The sequence below is a fragment of the Schistocerca serialis genome, chromosome 4, assembly GCF_023864345.2.
Source record: "Schistocerca serialis cubense isolate TAMUIC-IGC-003099 chromosome 4, iqSchSeri2.2, whole genome shotgun sequence".
Classification (NCBI taxonomy): domain Eukaryota; kingdom Metazoa; phylum Arthropoda; class Insecta; order Orthoptera; family Acrididae; genus Schistocerca; species Schistocerca serialis.
The window spans coordinates 804,455,046-804,477,115 of NC_064641.1; the positions used below are offsets into that span (position 1 = coordinate 804,455,046).

A 22,070-nucleotide genomic window follows, 5' to 3' on the forward strand; every position below is an offset into this window, starting at 1 on the left:
TACGTAATGTTCGGATGCAGTGTTCGTAGTGTTCTGCTTGGCATAGCCACATCGTTTAAATATCTTGGTGTGAAGCTGCAAATCTATATGAAATGGAAGGAGCATCTCAGTACTGTGGCAGGGAAGGCGAATGGTCGACCTAGGTTTATTGGGAAAATTTTGGGAAAGTACGCTTCATCTGTAAATAAGACCGCTTATGGAAAGTTTTGTGATGTATTCTTAAGTACTGCCCGAGTGTGTGGGATCCGCACAACTTCGGATTATAGGAAAACATCGAAGAAATAACGAGGCGGTCTGCTAGATTTGTTACCGGAAGGTTCGAACAACATGCTAGTATTACGGAGCGACTTTGGGAAGTATGGGAATCCCCAGAGGTAAGACAATGTTTCTTCGAGGAGCACTAGTGAGAAAATTTAGTGTACCAGCATTTGAAGCTGACTTCAGAACGATTCCACTGCCGCCAACATGAAGTTCGCGAAAGGACGACGAACATAAGATACGAGAAATTAGTGCTAATATGGAGCCGTACTGACAGTCGTTTTTCCATCGCTCTGTTTCCCAGTGGAACAGGAAACGAAAAGAATAGTTGTGGCACAGTCACCCTCCGCCACGCACCGTACGGTACTTGCGGAGTATGTATGAAGATGTAGATGTAGAAGCTATGGAGAGGTGAAAACCGCTGTTCACGACTGGCTGCATTCAAAACTAAAAAGGCTATTTCCCACGAGGTATCCATGTGCTCTCGAAGCGGTGGAATGATTGGATTACTCGTCATGGGGGGTACGTCGAAAAATAATACATCTTTAATTTTACTGAATTACCTCATTTCCATAATAATAAATTATTAAAGAGGAATCATCCTCGTATTCACAGGGTACGATATAGAAGAAAGCTAAGCTCATAACCATTTCCTCCTACTTGTGAAATTGATGTCACGAGAGAAACAGGACCCAGAAAAATACAAATGTGGCACGGTTTGTCTCATGGATGGAAGAATGCGTTTGACACGTAATCAGGGAGGCGCAGTGGTCGTTCCAGCAGCGGCCTCCCGCCAAGTTGATCAATGGCAGCATCGCTCATGTCTCCGAGATCTGATCGAACTCTCCCGCTGTATAAAAGGAAGGCATCGTCCGTCCCTTTCAACAGTTCTTGTGACATCAGGCGACGCAGTAGATACTTTCGCATTCGGTAAGCCGTCCACCACGTTCTCTCGAAGTTCGCGTAGTTTGTATTGCATTAAGGGTACCACGGTATTACTATATCTTTGTTACAGTACAAAACTCTCACTTATTACAATATAATGCATTTTATTTCAACTCCGTTACAGGCAATTTCTTCAAAATTTTCGCAGTCACGTCTATCTTCGATGCCACCTAACCAATACTGTCAGTTTACGTACTACCTCGCATCCATATACCATGGCGTAGGCTCTTTCTTTCCAGGAAAAAAATGGAAATGATCGTATGGCATTGTTGGCTGGGAGTTCGACCACCGTATTGCAAGTCCTTTTTAGGTGACGCCACATCGGCGACTTGCGAGTCAATGATGATGAAAGACGCACAACACCCAGTTCCCTGCCGGGAATCGAGCCCGGTCACCCTGCGTGGTAGACAGTGAAGCTACCGCTACGCTAAGGGGGGGGGGGGGAGACTCTTTCCAGGAATACAAGCAAGAATAGTAAATAATGTAGTTGTATAGGCCAATTCTAATGAAACATTTGATACAGCATGTGTTCAGTTTTTATTAAAAACAGGAATACAACTTGTTACAGAGGTTACTTTTCACTTCATGTGTTGATACTCCAATTGCTATGGGTATAATGATCAACGGACATTTTTGTTTCTTGAAGTTCAAGTTGTGAATTTGTGCTTGAGTTTACAAGCTTGCGTTTTACAACTGTGGTTCCGAATGTGATTTGCTCTTCAGTTCTACTGTATTAATATTCCACTTCTATTTACAGATGCTGAGCAGACCGATATAATAGTTTTGTTCAGGTTTTGTAATGCTAACGCTTCTCATCTGAAAGTGCAAATAAACAGTGTGTGGATGTAGTAGAAGACATACTCAGGTGGTAGAATATAGTCCTTGAAAGAGCACGCAGAGTTTTTACACAAATAGTTGTTCCACAACAAGTGTATGGCGGGAATCATGTATGCCAGTCTCTGTTTCAAATGGTTCAAATGGCTCTGAGCACTATGCGACTTAACTCCTGAGGTCATCAGTCGCCTAGAACTAATTAAACCTAACTAACCTAAGGACATCACACACATCCATGCCCGAGGCAGGATTCGAACCTGCGACCGTAGCGGTCACGCGGTTCCAGACTGAAGCGCCTAGAACCGGACGACCACACCGGCCGGCCCCAGTCTCTGTCTTTACCATTTACAGAAAAGTCAATTCCTTCGAGAAGGAGATGAAGGTAGACGATTGGGATATTGTTGTTGGTTAACTGCCAATCGCAGAGAAATCTCATTAATACTGTTTACTGATCAAGCAGCTTTCACCCGTGATGGTTTCGATAAACTCGTAATTCAGATGGTACTCCAGAAACATCAAGAGGGAGATCTTCATGGATTCATATCTTCCTTTTCTTTATTTTTTTAAGGGGAGGGGGTGGAGGGTCACAAGGCATCTATCTTCTGACTGCTTTAATGCAGACCATCCTCTTCATCTCAGAGTAGCACTTGAACTCAACATTCTAAATTATTTGTTGGATATATCCCATTATTTGGTTTCCCCTACAACATTTTTCTCACACCAGCTCCCTCAGATACGGTGGAAGTTGTTCCTTGACGACGTCTTAACTCATGTCGCATTGTCTGTAATTATATTTGGTAACGGCCCTAACATGTCCAAATGAGTCGTGTGTAGCTCACGTATATGTGATCAGTCCAAGGCGCTTTATTGTACATATTATGTCATCCTTGTTGTGTACCGCTTTGTACACAATGGTAAGGAAAGATGGGCTGCAGAGTGGTGTGGCATCTGTCGTCGCCGGAAAACTGGACAGTGGCAGAAATGATTAGCGAGCAAGTTAACGTGACATCCAGAAGATTTACTTAACTTGTACTGAACCAAGAGAATGAAGTCTCATTACAAATAATGCACCAAGACATAAAGTCCATTTCATACAACAGAAGATACGATGAGACTCGCTGTATTTAGGATGAACGAGGATGTCGTACTGATAAGGCTCCAAGTGACTGAATGCAATCTACTGCCGTCCTATATTACGACGCAGAGGGCGCTCGTAGTCCAGAGGCATGGCTCAATGGGCATGCTCCACTGGGTCCGCTGGAACCCACACAACTGCTATCGCCGTCTGCTGGAAACTTCCTATTCTGTTGCCACCTGTAGGATGCCGGCCGGTAGGGCGGCATCGATATGTGATACCACAATCCTTCTAGAAAAATTGCAGTTTTATTGAGCTGATTGCTTTACGAACAACTGGTTTGAATCATACTTAACAGAGTGAAGTTGTGCTGAACAATTCAAGTAATGTTAGAAAAATGAAAATTTTAGGCTGGGGAGAAATTACGAAGGGATTCTCACTGGATTGAATCCTCAATCTTCTCCTATTCCTTATATATAGGGTGTCCCAGGAGGAATGGTCAGTATTCAGGGACATGAAACCAACGATAATTCAGAGCAAGAAAGTCTGGTAAACATAAGCTCTAAAATGCATAACTTAAGAGCAATGAGCACTTCTTCATCTTGGATACTATGAAAAAAATATCTGGCGTTGAATACCTTCGCATTCCGTATTCTGAGAGATGGTTGTATGGATCAAAACAAGAAAAGGTTTAGTTGCATGTCAGGATGGGCAACCGTCGTTGACGACAGAGAGCCGTCTGGATAGCCTAACGGTTAAGGCGACCGCTCATGATAAGTAGGAAATTTGGGTTCGAGTCCTGGTCCGCCACAAATTTTCATATATCATCAATAGGTAGTACCTAACACTGGTAGTAACTAACACAGCTGAACTCAAGTTATTTGCTTTCAAGTAGTTTATTTCGAAGCAAGAAAAAATTGTCTAATAAACGTGAGATCTAAAGTTGTGTATCGTAAGAGCCTTGAGGAATTTCTACACTGCGAAACATAGCTCTTCTACTGAAAGCACTATGCTTTCCATATTTTGAGAGGCGATAGTTTGAAGAAAAACGAGAAAAAAGTCCAGTAAATATTGACCCTAAAATATGTTCTTTAAGAGCTATGGTCACTTGTTTAATAGAAAAGTGTGCGGCACATCACATTAGGTTTCAAGGCATGCATTTTAAAGCCCGTGTTTACTAGGCATTTTTTTAAACTTTTTTTAGTCCATGCTACTATCTCTGAAAGTTGCCTACCGTACAATCTTTGAAACAGCACCGGTGCATGTACTTCACTGTAAGAAGAATCAGAACTGTATGAAGAATCAGAATTTTCGACTCGGTCGTTTCCGCACCAGTACAACTTACCTCAAACTGATACGTTTACCATTCTCCATCGTACGTGAAAGTCTGCAACAAAATCACGGAACCCCTCTGTACATTCGTTAACGAAATTCGTCAGAAATGATCTGCCACAATTTGAGAACATCAGTGATGTCCACACCCCTATAACACCAGAAGAAAAGCTGTTATTTGTTAAAGCTGTTGGTGACTCAGAGAAAAATTGTGGCTCAATAATAATTTTGATCATTTGCCAAATAACAAAATATCAGAGTTAGAAAAGCTGGAACAGGCATATTTCTAAACCCATACGTAAGACGAGGTAGTAAGGCAAGTTTTAAATTTAACATAAAATTACGTCTTATGGACTACTCATTCTTTTCCATAAGCGATTTTTTAAATGGCAGCCTGTTGAAGGAAGTCTGCAGCTCGTGGTCTAGCGGTACGTAGCGTTCTCGCTTCCCGCGCACGGACTCCCGGGTTCGATTCCCCACGGGGTCAGGGATTTTCACCAGCCTCGAGATGACTGGGTGTTGTTTCGTCGTCTTCATCATCACCTTTCATCCCCATTACGGTCGGAGGAAGGCAATGGCAAACCATCTCCACTAGGGCCTTGGCTAGTCGGTGGTGCGGATCTCCTGCATCTTCCCCTACGCTCTGTTACGGGGTATGGGACTTCTTCATCATCATCGTGTTGAAGGAAACTATACTGCCGGAAATAAATTAGTACACCCCTTTAAAGATTTCCAAAATCACTTAAGATTTATTGGAACAACAGTGCATGTGGAGTACGTGAAATGTTTACACTTACAGATCAACAGTATAAGCGGTTCAGAGATACCAGATATCGACCCATGCTGAATCACCCATGTTAGTACGTGGTGTAACCTCCACAGGCGTCAATGCAGATACTGACTCGGGCATCCAGTCGATCGTACAGATGGCGAATATTATCCTGGGATACGCTGTGCCACACCTGCTCGACCTGTCCATGTAGTTCTGTAGCAGTTGTTCGTTGACGAGTCACTTCTCGTTCCGTCATATCGCACACGTTCTCGATTGAAGACAAGTCCGGAGATCGTGGCGGCCAGGGAAGCTGCTGCACATCTTGCAGAGCACGTTGAATTTCACGGGAAGCGTGTGGGCGAACACTACCCTGCTGCAACAACACCTCACCTTCCTCATGCAAGAAAAGCAAAAGGTCGGATCTAACAACGATCTGCACGTACTGAGCGCTGGTTAGCGTTCCCTCCAGAAACACCCATGACAGTTGTAGCTTCTCACACGCCACGTAAGGCCTGTTGTGGGGCAGAGCATCTTGGACAAATGCACTCTACGAGACAGGGCTCACCAGGCGTTCACCTGGTCTACGCGCAAACAACCATCTCTTGCGTGCAGACCGAATCTGCTTGCATCACTGAAGATGACGGCACGCCAGTCCATCTTCCAAGAGGGCAAAAATCTAGCCGCACACTTCGATGCAATGGTGTGAGTGGAAGGCGGCCTAGAGAAGTGTGTGCCCGTAGTACCAGTGCTAATAATTGGGTCGCAGCAGTTCGTGTTGACACGTCTGGGCTGAGAAGCACTGTTACCTGTGCTGTGGCACTGCTGTGGCCACTGCTGCCCTTGCAATATGACGACCCTGCCGGGCGTCTGTGCTGCGTGAACGTCCAGAAACTCGTTTGCAGGTTTGAGAATATTCATGTGACCTCTGATACCAGCACAGTTGCACATATGACGACCAACTTGTGTTTCAATTCCCCGTAAGGATCATCGCACCACAAGGAAGGCCACAATCTGAAACCTTTCGAATTGGCTGTAGGAAGCACCACTGCATGGTTGCCTGCTTGCTTCACACGTTTGCACCAGACTGAGCCTTCTGGCTGTGAGCAGTCCCTGTTAATGGGTAGACATAGACAGCACACTGGTCGCTGTGCCACTACACTATCTATCGGCGGAAGACATTGAAACCACTATCGGTGCAGCTTCTATCTCTCAGGGATCACATGTCGTCATCGGATCAAAATCGACGTCGTCTTCCCATGTGTACTGCTTTTACCAGCAGTGTATTTATAAAGTAGTTGTATAAGTAGGACTTTAAAATAGTATCTACAAAGTGAGCCATAAATGAGGAAAAGTATGTCATGAAAATTGTCACACACTGAGTTACAAACATAAATTCGTTTTCCGCATGTTCCTATGTCGTCATCTGGAAATATGAAGTGAAATTTTGCGTCTTACTGTGCGCCGACATTGGCCAAGGGGACAGATCGGTAACACGGCACAACATGCGAGTGTTGTAGGTAGTCTAGCCGCTCACGAGAAGGCGAGGCATGCGGCATCAACAGACGGTCTGCCAAGTCATTGCGAGCAATGACAGCGCCCGCATCTATCTCGTAACGGTTACGCTGGTCAGTATTATGTATCGTGGCTAGTTGGCATAGGGGAAGGAACGTGAGGAGGGGCTGCACTACTGTACATGGATGTTTTATAATTTGGTTTTTGTATCCCAGAATTCGCTTTCAGAAACGAGTACACAGATGCAGAATACAAAATACAACTAAACAGGTATGTGACAGTTAGTACAAACGAATACAATATAGCTGTACAAATTGGAACTAATATAGAAACATATGACCAAAAGCTGCAGTGGCGGTTTATAAGTACTGTTCGAAATGACGGCTACGATGTGTGTGGCAAAGTTTAACTCTTCGCAGGAAGGATTGCTGAACACGATGCAACATGCCTGTATCTCTTTGCGTAACATCACAGGCATGTTGCGTTCTGCATTGAAGGGTGTTGACATCAACAGCCTCTCCTTCATAAATCACAGTTTTCAGATGGCCCCACAAAAAGAAATCCAGTGGATTTAGGTCTGGCGATCTTGCTGGACATGCTGCAGGGCCTCCACGGCCGATCCATTTCGAAGGGAGGGCATTGTCCAGGTGGCTTAGCACTTTGCCGCTGAAGTGAGCGGGGGCACGTTCATGCATGTACCACAGGTTCATACGAGAGGCCAAACTAACGTCTTCCAACAGTTCCGGTAACGTAGCATCCGGGAAACGCAGATACCGCTCTCCCGTATGCCTTTGTGGTAGCACATGTGGCTCTATGAGATGGTGATCAATAATACCACGCCTCATATTGACACCGTATCGTTGCTGCGGGGGTTTTCTTCCGCCCATTCGTGCCAATTATGCGATTTCACTATACTTTCCTTCGTGAAATAGGCTTCGTCGGTGAACAGAATTGTTCGTGAAAAACGCTGGTCGTTGGTCTGACGCCGTAGGATAAAGTTGCAGAAGTCCAGCCTCCTCTGGCAGTCTTCCGGCAATAATGCCTGTACCCTCTGCATGCGAAAGGGATGGTAATGGTTTCTATGGAGTACTCGCATAACAGTAGATTGTGACATTCCGACCTCAGTGGCGAGAGACCTGGCCCTTATTGATCGGTCCTCCGCAAAAGATTGTAACGGTTTTTCTTCGTCATCCGCTCTGTGTGTCAACGGTCGGCCACGACCACTAAATCCTGGAGGTGCTACACATGCACCAAACTCCCTCAAGCGCCTGTCGACAGAGTAAAACGTTTTTGCGGATGGAAGGCGCCGGCTAGCTCTCGTGATACAGTTGCCTTGCAACGTCAGCTCTTCCATCTGCAAGCCCGTAGGTGAGGTGGATGTCGGCGTATTCCTCGTTTGTGAAACTTGCTATGGTACTGTAGTAACACTGCGACGCGGCCGTTAGCAGCTGTCGACACGGCGAGTATCGGCAGAGTGAGCAGCGCAGAGGTGTTGTAAACATGTCATGCACGCCGCGGTGTTACTTCCGCCGTTGACCACTCTTTCCGCTTACAGGACACACATTGCCTAACATGGGACTGTACACTTTGTTACCGCCGGCAACGTGTGATTCACAAGTTCTGACACAATTTCACATACATTACGATGGGATTTCTTCTTTCTCGTATCTTTGAAACGCTGGCGGATACACATCAGCTCATTGGCGTGTCATGTGTTGTATCTATGGGTGAATGGCATGTCGTGATCGTGAGGCTCGTCCGTATGTCGCTCAATGATTAACCTTTTTTTTTGTTTTACGTACACAGTACACAGAGGAGAACGAAATTAACAACGGTGCGTTACGTGTTACGCACAGTAGCTTGCAGTCCTCGACATATTTTTCCCTTCTCTGCCTCGTGATGACTGGGTGTTGTGTGATGTCCTTAGCATAGTTAGGTTTAAGTAGTTCTAAGTTCTAGGGGACTGATGACCATAGATGTTAAGTCCCATAGTGCTCAGAGCCATTTTTTGAACATATTTTTCCTCACTTATGACTCACCCTGTATATTAATGTTAAATTTAGGCCAGTGTGTTACTTAAGAAACATCCACAATAACTAATCACATATACATATCCTGTAAAGTGACTCGTTACAAGTCATTTCGAAAAGAAATAGCTCAAATGAGCTATGAAACATGCAATTAGCGAACTAAGTAATTTATTGGAACCTCGGGACTCTTGCAACAATTGGCTCGTATTTCGTTTCAGGACATGAAGCGCTGCTCTTTCGCCTGTATGCTGGTGTGGGCCATCGTGCTGCAGATCTGTCTGACGGAGGGAATCGGCTTCAAGAAGCTTCCTTTCAACGGTGCCATGTACGGAAAGAGGACCAGCTCCGTGGGTATGTAGTTAACTCCTGTTCTGACACTGCAGCTGCTAATGCTGAGTGCTGATCCACATTGCTTGGATATGGACAAGAAGAGCACTTCTCCGCCACTGTCAAGTAATGTACTAGTATGATGCTGCCGACGTGGGACATTAGCATGTGAGCTTTAAGGGCGGATCAGCCACCAGCAATTTGCTCCCAGGACATAGTGTGGCCTTACTCTGCGCTGATGTAACTGATGGCCCACATTGCACGAGGTACCCTGATGATGTCCTTTCTTTTTTGAGTCATCAGTCTTCTGACTGGTTTGATGCGGCCCGCCACGAATCCTCTCCCATGCCAAACTATCTCAGAGTAGTACTAGCAACCTTCGTCCTCAATTATCTGCTGGGTGTATTCCAACCTCTGTCTTCCTCTACAGTTTTTGAGCTCTATAGCTCCCTCTAGTGCCACTCTATGTCTTAACAGATGTCCTATCATCCTCTCCCTTCTTCTCGTCAGCCTTCTCCACTATTCCTTTCCTCTCCGAATCTGCGCAGGACCTCCTCATTCCTTTATCAGTCCACCAAATTTTCAACATTCGTCTGTTTCACCACATTTCAAATGATTCTGTTCTCTTCTGTTCCTGTTTTCCCACAGTCCATGTTTCACTACCATGCAGTGTTGTGCTCTAAATGTGCATTCTCAGAAATTTCTTCCTCAAATTAAGGCCTATGTTAGATACTAGTAGACTTCCCTTGACCAGGGATGCCCTTTCTTCCAGTACTAATCTGCTTCTGACTTCCGCTTTGCTCTGTCCGTCATTGGTTATTTTGCTGCCTTGGTAGCAGAGTGCCTTAACTTCATCTACTCCGTGACTATCAATCCTGATGTTAAGTTTCTCGCTGTTCTCATTCTGCTACTTCTCATTACTTTCGTCTTTCTTCGATTTACTCTCAATCAATATTCTGTACTCATTAGATTCTTTAGCAGATCATGTATTCTTCTTCACTTTCACTCAGGATAGCAGTGTCATCAGCGAATTGTATCACTGATGTGAGTTCTACCCGGGTAAAACGCGTCGTTTTTGAGCCAATAAAGAGTTTTCTGCAACATACGGCTGTCTTTTAATATTAATCATAATAAAAAGTTGCCGTAGCACCACACCACATCACATTAGATTGGAATAAATTTTGTAAATGTTAGTCAGCCCCTGAAAAAAACACACTGGTCGCTTTGGAGCGCTGGAGTTGATACAGTGCTGGTACCAGGTGGTCATGTGACTTTCCACCGCCGATGTAGGTCATGCTTGTGTTGCAGACGGTTATGTGGGGTCAGCACAGTAAGATGGATCGACGCTGGGATATGACAGAACGACAGAAAGTACTAGTAATTCGCGCTACAGTTTTTCATAGCCTTTTTCGCCACATGCGATACGCCTCTCGCGACACACGCGAACAGCAAGATGGTGTAATATTCTGGATCAGAAACAAAGTGCAAAAGTTTTGTTTCTCTGTGTATAAAAGCAGCCACACACCACCCAACGAACGTGAGTACACAAATAGCTAAGCAACAGCTCAGTACACACCAAATAACTGGTTTCCACAACATTACCACAACCCCAAGTATATACTGCTGACATACGAAGTTTACCGTTTAGTATTTGTTTACTAACAGCCGCTCACATGGTTGCAGATGACAAGATGTTCGCTAAGTAAAAAGACGGCAACAAAGAAAAGAGCACAGAAAATATGTCGCAAACAGCGCCAATAATTGCTTAAAACATGCTGTAACATACAATAAATAAGGTAGTATGAAAGTATCAATAGAAAACTATATTTCAAAAGACGAATTGTAAAAATATAATAATGTTTTACTGTGTGTGTTCAACCATGCCATTTTCTGCATGTTTTAGATTTAAAAAAAACCCTACTGATGATGGTGATGTTTGTCACCGAAACTAGTTTGGGATAATAAAGAAATAAACGAATAACAAGGTGTTTTGCAACAAGGCAGATTCAATTTCTGATATTACTGTTTTTCTTTGCAAACACAGACCAAATGGAAGTGTTCCAAGATAATATTATTGTTGACAGAAAGGAGCTATCGTGTTGAGACGTCCATGACCATTGCATGAATGAAGTTGCCTAATAGGCGGGTATGTCAACGTGGTATGTCCAACTTACATGTAAGGAATCGCGTACCTCCGGCAGACACGTAATAGGATGAACAAAAGTGGTCGTAGTAATACCTCCTCAATGGCAGTCGGTTTCAAAACAGACAGGAATTGTTGCTGTCAGTGAATGCGGGTCCTTCTTAGACAGTTTTTGAGAGAAAATTGTGAAGGGAACCGCATTCAAGGGACTCTCATAGTTGGGTATCTCGCAAAAGGCCGTTGTACACGACGGTACATCGAGCTTCACGGCTTCAGTGAGCCAAACGACAGACGTACCTACAGCAGCTCAGCGCAAGGGCCTAGTATGATCCGACGAGTCCACAATTCAATCTTTTCAAATACTAGGTCTGTTCAGAAAATTCTGGAACTTTGTCTACAAAATTTTTCTAAGCTTTTACTTATTGTGAATGGTCTCTTTCGAAATATTCTCCTCCACAACTGATACAATGCTCCCACCACCGTTTCCAGTTCCGGAAGCGTTCTTGGTACCCCTCTTGCTAGAGCACGCAAAGCAGTATCTGAGAATTTTCTTTTATCTTGTAGATCTTTTCAAATATTCGTTCTTTCGACGAGATTTTCAACTTTGAAAATAAAAAAATGGCTCCAGGGACCATTACTGAAGAGTATGGAGGGCGAGGCAGCACATTGATTTCGTTTTTTGTGCAATAGTCATGCACCAACAGATATGAATGTGCGGGTGCGTTATTCATACGAGAGCCCTGAATTATCTAGCCACATCTCACATGGCAACACGTCCCGATAGTACCATTGATTAACAGTTTGTCCCTGTGGCACGAATTCATGATCCACTAATCCTTCAAAGTCAAAAGAAACTGTCAGCAGGGCTTTGACATTCGACCCGACCTGACAAGCTTTTTTAGGTCATAGACAACCTTTCCCTACTCATTGTGAAGACTGGACCTTGGTCTCAACGTCATCAAGCGTAGATCCACGTCTCATCACCAATTATGATTGTCTTGAGCAATATGTCGCTCTCATTTGTGAGCTCCAATAGCTCTTCACATACTAATCTTGACTCACGAGCCGTGGGACGAACTTGGCGGCGGTACGATGCATTCCAAGATGCTGTTACGGGATTTCATGACATGGTCCTACTTAAATGTTATATTCTTCTGCAATCTCTCGGACAGTCAGTCTTCGATTGGCATACACAATTCAGTTGACGTTCCTGACATGAGCGTCGTCGGTACACGTCGAAGTGCGTCCTGAGCGAGGGTCATCTTTAACCTCCGTCTGACCATTTTTAAACCGTGTGAACCATTTGCAACACCCAGTACGGTTTAAGTACTCATCACCGCAGGCTTCCTGGATCGTTTGGTGTGTCTTTCTAAAGGTTTTCTTGAGTTTCATTTGAAATTTAATGCAGACGCGTCGCTCCTCTAACTCTGCCACTTCAAAATTCGTAAATTGTGTGCCACAACGTTGTACTTAATACAGCACTCAACAATAACTAACATACATACAACAATGATCTTCCGGCAGTTACACATTAAACACATTATCTGCAAGGATGCCAACCGCATTTACCTCCCACACACCACTGTCGCGAAATTACGAATGTTCCGGAACTTTTGAACAGACCTCGTAGTTAACTGCTGCGAGTGCACCGACTGTTCAAGAAGTTATGTAAGGCGTAGTGTGTATAGGCTATATGTCATGCCGACGGTCGTTCAGAAATGTTTTGGAGTATTTATCGTACCATAGATTGGCCCAGTCATTCAGGTTACCATGAACGTGAGCTGTGTTGCTTACTTCAACATTCTCGGTAGCCAAGTGTTACCTCTTTCTGTACATCTTTACATCTTCATGCTGAGTATGCTGTGGACACTTTTATCTTGCAATGTGGCAAGGGCCGTGCTCTTAGACTCGCACAAATGCATCCTTGGTTGGATCGTCAATCGGGCATCATACTGCACCTCGAGTGGACCATTAAACCACCCAGTTTGCAATAGTAGATGAAACGTAGCAACCAACATCCCCCAGTTTGGTAGATCGTTGGTAGTGTACCTTGATATGACGGAACTGAGGACTCGCTTCCTCGTCACCAACTCAACTGAAACTGCTTAATTTCTCCCTGGGATAATATCTTTGTCCGGTGTGTTTATCTAGGATGCAGTGTCCCATTGCTCACCACCAACGTCTCTCCAGAGACTGCTTATTTTCTCCCTGGGATAATATCTTTTTCCGGTGTGTTTATCTAGGATGCAGTGTCCCATTGCTCACCACCAACGTCTCTCCAGACCAGTGACGAGCTGTTCAGTAGAAACGTGATCTGTTTGCTGTCTATAAGGCTCCTGAAGTTTCACACTAATTGTTCATCTCGTCACTATCAAGCACATGTGGGCTATCATATTCCATGCAGACTGCTTTGATAGTCTGGAGATGATCTTCGCATTTTATTACTGTTTTGCGTGTAATTTCGGACTCCGATGTCAGTGACTATGTTTACGACACAGTCCTAAAATCTTTTGTTCTGCAATCCTTTCTTTAGGAAAAAGTACTGTCGTTTCTAAATTTCGACTAACTTTTGAATACTGGTGTGGGGTGTCGTGTGAGCTATTGATACTAAACTACCTACCTCTTGGTAAAAGCTTAATCAACAAGTGTTTAATCAATAAGTGTTCAATTTTGAGAAACTGAAAGCAGTGTTCTACGTGTTCATGTAGCTTATCATTATGTTATTTCACATCTGCATTGCGTAAATGAAAAGGTTCTTCCCTGATATTTGAGGTATGCACTGAAACTGATGGCTTTTCTTCTGTTCCCAGATTACGACTCGTCGAATCGTGCAATATCGTCCCTGTGTGAGACGGCATCCGAAGTGTGCTCCTCTTGGTACAGCCAACCGGACAGCAATTGACATCGTATTAGCTCTCTTTCTGTTATTTATCTGCTGTGAAACACACACTGAATTTCAATAAATATCAGTTATGTAATTTCTGGACGGTTTTATAACCTGTCTCCTTCGCAACTTTTTCCTATCCTACGTTCCGGCAGAAGTTATATCGTTCGATGCTGCGTGAAGTATTCTTATGGTTGGTTGGTTGATTTGCGGGAAGGCACCAAACAGCGATGTCATCGGTCTCATCTGATTAAGGAAAGGTGGGGAACGACGTCGGTCGTGCCCTGTCAAAGGAACCATACCAGCATTTGCCTGAAGCGATTGAGGAAAATCACGGCAAACCTAAATCAGGATGGTCGGTTAGGATTTGAACTGTCGTCCTCCCGAATGCGAGTTCAGTGTGATAACCACTGCTCCACATCGCTCGGCAATCATTCTTATGCTCCAGTAAATTATTGACTGGTAGATGAGAATACATGCTGCTATATGACGGGCTTCGTATACAACGCAGTGTACAGGATCTCTCAGATGCGCACTTGATTGAAGATTGATAACATGGCATGCTGTTTGGAGTTTGTGTCTCGGGGCAGTGTTTGAGCCCAAACAGGATGTGCAAACAAACACTGATATACGAAGACAATAACTGCTCATGATCTACGGTTACCATTAAAGCTGATTTTTATTGATGAGATAATTATTAGGTTGGTGCACAAGTTCGTACCGTTTGTGTGTTGGATGTAGATGTTTCGGAAGCTGTGGTCTTATTTATCAACTGTAATTTTTTGTTTGTTGTTCAATATTGCTATTTGAATTTACATATTGTCATTTTGCGATAGTGGGGCTGTGGACAGTAGAAAATGGAATTCCAAGTAGAGAAATCTGAACATTTCCAACATATTCTTATGTCTGAGTTCAGTAGAGGGGTGACAGCAGCGAAGCGAGCCGGAAACATTTGCGCCGCGTATAGGGATAATGTCACTGGACAGAACACAGCACGAAAATGGTTTACTCTTTCTAAGGAAAATGATTGGACATTACTGACTCTCCACGTTCAGGAAGACCTTCGGTGTTTGATGAAGATCGTTTAAAAAAATTAATCAACAATGATCCACGTCAATGTACGCGAAAACAGGAAAATGTGATGAACTGTGACCATTTCACCTCTGGGCGATAGTTCCACGCATTGGGTAATGTTCAAAAATCTGTTGTATGAGTACCGGATTCTCCAAGCCAAAATCAGAAAAATTTGCGCTAGGCCATGTACGAGGTGCTGTCCAAAATTTTCGGGACTGGTGCTCCTTCTGTTGAAAACCTTACCTCTGGACTAATGGTCACCATCACCTTCAAAGTAGTTCTCATCCGCACGTACACACTGGTCCCAGCACTTTTGCCACTGGTCAAACGTTTTATGAAAGTCCTGTTGTTTGAGAATGTTTATCACCGCCAGCGATGCTTCTTGAATCCTCTCTAGAGTGTCGAGCCGACGGACTTTCAACCTGAGTTTCAGTTTTGTGAATAGCGGGAAGTCACAAGGTGCCAAATCTGGCGAGTACGGTGGGTGAGGTACATCCACCATGTTGTTTTTTGCCAAAAAAGGTCCTGGTGAGCAAGGACGTGTCACAGAGCGCGTTGTCGTGATGCAGCAGCTGGTTCCCTTGGCGCCAAAGTTCGGGCCGTCGTCGCCACACGTTTTCACGGAGCCGTTGCAAAAAGTCACAGAAGTACGCGGAATTCACTGTTTTGTTGGACGAATTCTTTGTGCACAATTCCCTTTGTATCAAAGAAAACGATGATCATGCTCTTCACTTTGCTCTTCACCTGTCTCGCTTTTTTGGGTCTCGGAGAGCCTGGGCTCTTCCAATGGGACGATTGTTGCTTTGTCTCTGGGTCATAACCGTAAATCTAGCTCTTGTCGCCGGTGATAACTCGTGACAAACAGGTTGGATCATCAGATGCTGTCTGATGAATGTCTGTGCTCCCTTCAACACGCTGTGACTTCTGATTGGCAGTCAAGATCCTTGGCACAAATTTTACGGCGACACGATGCATGCCCAATTCATCAGTCAACATTCGTTGATATGTCCCGTAATCAATACCCACTTCATACGCAAGGTCTTGAATGGTTCGACGTCGATCCGCACGAACCAATTATTGAACTTTGGCAACAATGTCTGGCGTTGTGCGGCTAACGGGCCTTCCAGTGTGAGCATCGACGTCTGTATGGCCTGCCCTGAACCGAGCATGCCACTCAAACACATGCGTAGGCTCATGCTCTGTCCCCCAAACACTTGATGAATCATTGCAATGGTCTCCGTAGCACTTTTCCCGATATTCACATAGAATTTGATACACACGCGCTGTTCTGTTCGCGGATCCATCGTAAAATCGCCACACACAAAACACAGAGTATTACGGAAATCACTGTGGACAAGCAACACGTCCTTCCAGCTGAATGGCACTCCGCACACTGACTCATCAGATATGCAAAGATCTACTACTCCTACTTTCCAGATGGCAGCACCAGTGCCGAAAATTTTGGATTCCACCTCGTATACATCTCTGTTTGCTCGTCATCAGTTGAGTTGGCTCGTGAAGAATACTTGCTGTTCCTTCCTGGTATCGTTACGGTGACGAGAAATGGTGTCTTTATGCTAGCATGAGGGAATGAGTGGAATTGTTGAGCCCAAACAAAGCAGCAACTCCCTGTACACATACGTGCGCGCAACCACAAAAAAGATGTACACATCTGGTGGAAGAGCGACGGCGTGGTGTACTATGAATTGCTTCCTCGATGTGTAACCATCATTGCTGACATTTATTGTCAACAACTGAGACGTCTTGCAGATGCAGTCCAAGAACAACGACCAGGAAGACCGCGTGAATTAATGCTGCCCTACGATAACCCCATCCGCATTCAGCTAAACTGACGAAAAACACTATATAGGAGTTAGGGTGGGAAGTCATTCTGCACCTACCTAATTCATCTGATCTTGTGCCCTTAGATTTTTCACCTTTTCCCCTCTGTCGAACGACCTACAGGGCTCTACCTTTCCGCATAAAAATGCGCTCCGAACATGGCTCAACGAGTTCTTCATCTCAGAACCATGTGATTTTTAAAGTCGCGGAATCGAGAAGTTACGCCAGCGTTGACAGACTGTTGTAAATAGTCAAGGAGAACATATTGATGACTAAAATCTCTGTTATGCTTAACTGTTGTGTTTACTAAACTCATGGAACAACGTTACGAAATTTTGCACCAACCTAATAATTTCATTTGGCATCTTCGACTTGATGAATGATTTCATTAGTTCTCAAGCTGTTGCAGCACGGAAAATTTATTGCACGTCAAGCTTTCCTGTTTCAGCTCTTTCCGAGGTACTGCCTACAACTGAGTGGGTGTTAGTACTGGACATTACAGGAGTTACGTTAACGTATTTTATTTTAAACGAAATGTGCTGATGTTGCTTTTAGATATGGATGCTATAACGATTTTATTTCTCTCTCTAAGCACTAGATGAAATTGCATTTCTCAAGCAGGATACGGTTGAGTAAAGCGCATGCAAATAAAGCTGTGTAGTGCATATTGCTTTTACAAAGTAAATGGACAATGAAAGCACACCCGAGACATAATCAACTTCATGGTGAAAATAAAAAGAATCGGATAAGATTGTAACAAGTGTAGCCCCGGGATGATTCTAGAAATAGTTGATCGTAATGTACGAAGTTTATGTGCAGAAATGGCTTCATGAAGCGCGAGGAACATCTGATTACTGTTACGTTCAGATCTACGTACAGTATCAGGATACCCTGGACCACCGAAGTTCCTGAAAGCTGGGGTTATGGTTCGCTGGTCACATACCTTTTCTCACTGTTCGAAGCCTACGCAACTGTCTTGTTAACAGGCACAGTTTCTTCACCTGTCCGTCGCTATACAATGGAAACGATTTTGTAGCTGACATCAGTTTGCACAACGAGGAGAAGCAGCACAGTAGAAGAGAATTAGCGATTGTGTACTACTTCTCACCTAACTAGGGAAATTTCCCACAGATTTAGTGGTAAACTGGTGCAGTGGATAGCCCGTCTAAAACTGAACACAGATTAAGCATGAAAACAAGAAGGTGTACCGAACTGTGAAAAAAGAAGCAAAATAGAAACAGTGAAGGATCCAAGCTTAACATGTGAAACATCCAGAAAGCGCTACTAACGACGGAATCCTGCTTGTGTGGTTGCGGTGTTGGGACTACAAAGCAGGAGATATGTGCTCAAACCTCCCTCATGCCCATTTCTTTTTGTTTTTTGTTTTCACAAATTTATGAACCGTCCTTCACTGACGTGTCTGTTCTTCTTCTGTAATCCTGGCAACTGTCATACTTTATATCAGTTGTAGAATATGAGTCGTGTGGTAAGACTATATTACCATCGCAAGTAAATGTGATGAATAATGAGAGCAGGCGAGATGCCTCATGGCCCTCTCGCAGAAATGTAAACAACAAATAAACGGCTATGAACAGTGGCACAATGAAGGAATTCAAGAGTCAAAACTTCCAAAATGGTACGAAAGAGGCATAACATGTGGTACTTGGGTAGAACGAATTGTAGGTGCGTATTTCTGGAGGTCCTTCGTTACACGTCGTTGTTGCAAACGGACGTTACACCATGATAAAGACACAATCTGAATACAGTCAACAGACACGTCAATGACCGGATAGACAGTTCATAATATTGTGGAAAAAACAGTAGGTACAAGTGGGATTTGAATCTGGATCTCTTCCGTCGCAATCCACACCATGACCACAGAACCACGACGCCACAGTTCTACAACCTACTATTTAATGTTGCACATTCGAATCTCGGATCTTAAACTGTTTCAATGTCGCTTCTTTTTTTTCCAGTAAATTCTACAGTGATACCATTAAAACATTCGCCGAGCATGATAGTGGAAGCTTGTACAAGGCATTTGTTATAGAATAACAAACAGTGATTTAGCCTTTGCAGCAGTTCAATGTTTTAGAAGGGAGTGGGATGGAGACCAAACTTGAAGAGATATTCAATGACCTCCCACATCGGAGGCCTGTTTGAAACGTAGAAGGATCAAATAATTACAAATGTTAAAGTATCCAAAGGGATTCTTGTGCTCCTTGAAATGATTTGTCTGGATCTGTTATACGTTTTGTTGAACGGTAGTGGTTTTTATTGAGTCGATATCTCACTGCCTTTGTGGAAACTGTTGGCTTCTACCTAACGGCAGTGAATAGCAATGAAGCATTTCAGAACGAAAATAGGTGAAAGACATGAGCATTACTGAATTTCTATTAGTAGGTAGTTCTTCTATTCAAACATCTCTCACTCCATATGTCTAATTGGTGCAGCAACCATGTAAAGATTCATTTTGAATAAAACTGCCTTGGTTGCATAAATGTTGTTTAATGACACGTTTCGAATTTGAAGGTCATCATCAGATTATCTACACAATGAATAAATGGCAAATAATGGTTGAGATATGTTCCTATTATACATGACTGTAATAAAATGTGTAAGAAAATTTTAAGAACCATGGTTTGACAGACATGTGTTGAACTATTATGCTGTGGTATAAGTATACATCTAAATCGAATTAACTGATGCATCTGCATATACAGTAAACACGAGCTGAGAAGTAGGCATTAAAAAAATGACGTAGTGGTAAGTCGAATGAAGTGTCAAAATACTAAACATTACTTCCAATACTGATGGCAGGTGTAGTGGTGCGGCGATAGGACCACACTTACAGAATTGCACACATCTTGATTCACTAAGCACAGCTCCGTGAAAACCATCTATCACAGTACAAGACTCATTTAGGTATACAGCTGAGCATTAGACTAAAGTGATGCGTACAGTTAAGTAGTGGAAACACATGCAGATGGCGCTCATAAAAGATAAAACTTTGCTGCCTGATTTTTGTCTATTGCTGTTCCACACTAAAAATCTGTATACTAATGTTCTGTTAGAGAAAACTATTGTCATCAATGAAAAAATGATCGTAGAATGACAGACGAAATTGTGGAACATTTCATCTTACTATGCGAAAAAATACTTTTTTTTGGGTGGTACGTCAATTATATCTTTACAGTTTTCAATGGGTCCACTACAGACATTTCAAAGTTGACCGCTGAATTTAACAATTTGCATCCAAAAATACCTTTCAAGCAAGACATCATGAGTCACAAAGGACTTCTTAGTTACCTCGATTTGCAGTTACAGCTCGAGAGCAACATTATCCTATTCGACATTTTACGATATCCCACAACTAGTGAAGCATTCATTGACACATCGTCGTGTCTCCCGTATCAACAAAAGATAAGCATATTTATTTCTTCGTGATATTTGGCTCGGAACACTATCTGTTAACAGGGCACTGGAAAACTTCAGAGTTATCGCAACCACTGATGAACATAGTTCACAGACTGTGTATTAACTGTATAAAAAGAAAATGTTAGGAGCCAATAGCAATCTATGAACAATGGTCCTTTCTCTAAATAAGAAATAATGGTAAAATTCTGTTCTTGGGAGAATTCTCATAAGAGTTGGTTAAAAATTTTGATGTCCAACTAGCTCTCTCAACCCAGAACAGTACTCAGCACAGTTACATTCATCACGAAAATAGATATGCTACCTCTGAAGTCTATACATAGAGTGTGACGCGTGTGACAAATTTTATATACACCAACCACCCACGCTGGACGATCTCTAGCGCTCAGAAAGGTAGGAAACTTGACCTTCTCGAAGAATTGGAAGACCTGAAGCATGTGTGTGCGGTTAGTGATCAACTGCTTAACGATTAGCTAATAGGTAAAAAGCAGAAGTGCTTGGACTCAATGATGTCAATTTTTAAAATATTTATAAAGCCAATTTTTTTACTTTCGGTATTCTGCATTTTAATCGTTTTTTTCTGTGCATCATTCTGTGTATTTTTAGATGGTGCATTTTCCTTCCATGTTTTATACTGAAGCTCCCCAAGCTTATGTTAACCACTTTATTCTTGAGCACTTGTTTGTGTGTTGATCTGGTACTCCCCTTGGGTACCCTTTTCTTCTAAATGATGTCAATCCTTTCACGGGTGCTTTCCATTCTATACATATATGTATAACACATGTATAATTTTCTGAAAATGTTTAGGCTTTTACTTTTACTAAGTGCCACACAGTGTTTCACTGTTCTAATTAAAGTTTATTGTCAACACTCTCACATTTTAGTCCGTATTCTGCTTCTTGTGGCCCACATCGCTTCCTATTGTGTGCTGCTATACTGTTGTGTTGTATAAATTTGCTTGTTTTCAATATTTTTAAATTTTAAAGCGTATCATGTCACACTAATTATTCTGTTATTGTTCTTTACTTACTTTGCTTCTGCAAATGAATTTTGAAATTTTTATTATTAAACTTAGTTATGATGTGAAAACTGTTTATGAGTGCCATCTGCATGTGTTCCCATTACTTAATTTTAGGAGGCACTCAGTCTAATGCACAACTATATACATGCTCGACGTGCTCTATGGTGATAGGTGGTTTTCATTGCACTTTGTTTAGTGAAGCAATATGTGTGCAATTCCATAGGTAAGGACCTTTCGCTGAACCACTGTACCTGTCGTCTTAACCATATTGAAGGTACTGTTTTGTACAATATTTTAACGCTTTATTTGACTAAAATTACGCTGTTTATTGTTTCTTATGAAGGCTGGCTTATTAATTAGTGTTTATTAGTATATATATATATATATATATATATATATATATATATATATATATATATATATATATATATATAGAGCTAACACTTGGTTCAAGGATCATAAAAGAAGGTTGTATCCATGGAAGAATCTTGGAGATACTAAAAGGTATCAGATAGATTATATAATGGTATGACAGAGATTTAGGAACCAGGTTTTAAATTGTAGGACATTTCCAGGGGCAGATGTG

At 42.8% G+C, this 22,070-nt stretch overlaps 1 long non-coding RNA gene across 1 annotated transcript; it reads left to right on the forward strand.

The window, feature by feature from the left end:
* The first annotated feature begins 1,155 nt into the window (after nucleotides 1-1,155).
* Nucleotides 1,156-14,174, forward strand: LOC126473248 (uncharacterized). The gene is made up of 3 exons (XR_007586424.1): nucleotides 1,156-1,188; nucleotides 8,977-9,109; nucleotides 14,039-14,174. It is a non-coding gene; the product is annotated as an uncharacterized LOC126473248 (long non-coding RNA).
* Nucleotides 14,175-22,070: the final 7,896 nt, after the last annotated feature.